The sequence below is a fragment of the Rhea americana genome, unplaced genomic scaffold, assembly GCF_003343005.1.
Source record: "Rhea americana isolate MKP2758 unplaced genomic scaffold, rheAme1 scaffold_636, whole genome shotgun sequence".
In the NCBI taxonomy this organism is placed as follows: Eukaryota; Metazoa; Chordata; class Aves; order Rheiformes; family Rheidae; genus Rhea; species Rhea americana.
Genome location: NW_028186797.1, coordinates 35,538 through 36,853, shown reverse-complemented (window position 1 = coordinate 36,853; position 1,316 = coordinate 35,538).

Sequence of the window (1,316 nt, the reverse complement as noted above, 5' to 3'; positions counted from 1 at the left end):
CTTGAGTGGAGTCTGGCAAAAGGATACTGGGTTCGAAGTTGGTCAGGAGGATTAGTTCACCTGTGCTCTCTTGGTATTATATAGCAGGTGACTTTGGCATCACTCCCGGATTGATTCAGAGAGTCTAGAAAGGTGGGGTTTGGGGGATTTTAGTGGATGAATACGTAAACAGAGGATGCTCTTCCTTCCTCAGCAACTGGCCGATGGTATTTGCATTTTGGGAGGAGTAAATACATATATGTGTGTGTGTATACATACATATATATATATTTAAGGTTCAGCCTAATAAGGAAACATAACTTGATTTGAAATAAAATACAGCTTCTCCTCCACTAACAACAGGACTAACAACAGGTCTTGGAACAAACTGAATTTAGGTTTGCTTTGCAGTTATGTGGGCAGCATGCAAGTAACTAATTAAAGGTTTTCAATACTGGAAGTGATGCCAGGACCTCCTTGGTTAAAAAAAAAAAAAATGATTTCTTAAATCTGAGGAGAGGTAGAGTACTTCATGTGTGGGGACACAGCAGTAAGAAGTCACTGTGCCTCTTGGTGCAGCTAATCTTTTTGTAAAAAGAACAGACTAATACCCTTGAAGGGTCCTGCACTGTCATTCAGTTACATTGAGTGCATGCTGTGAAAACCCCTCCGTGTGGTACTGCCAAGCATTAGGCACAGTTCTGATGAACATTAATCCAGCTTTATCCAGATTGTATCCTACGTTTATTACAGATGGACTCAAACCTTGAAATCTAGTTCTGAATTCTCCTCAGAATCTGATTTTGCCTTCTGGTAGAAAATATCAGGAGTAATTTCTGACCAGTCCAACCAGCCTTATACCAGCTTTGTGGGAGAGAAAAGTTAAACTGTCAATGACCTCCAACCACAATCATATTATCCGAGCATCAGTCCTGGTAACTCTATTCATATCCATTGGGTCATGGGGACTACAAACTGGAGAAACAGACAATGTACTAGGCATATAAGGCTTGCCACTAAATGTGTTTAACACATTCTTTCTTTTCTGAAAGTTTGCTTTTTTTGTTTTATGGGGTTATCATTTCAAAAGCATAAATGAATGTATACTTTGTAAAACACATCCAGCTTGCTATTTTATGTCCCTTTATCCTTCTGTTTTCGATTGGCATTAAAGGTAGGCAGGATGAGTTACTCTGTGCCGATTTCTCTCTTTCCAAGGTGAATAGACAACTAATTTAGACTAGAAGTTTTACATTAAGATGGTTAAAGATGAATGAAAATGTTCAAAGTGAATGATACCATTCTTTTAAAAAGCTGTTAAGTTTGGCAAAAAAGTG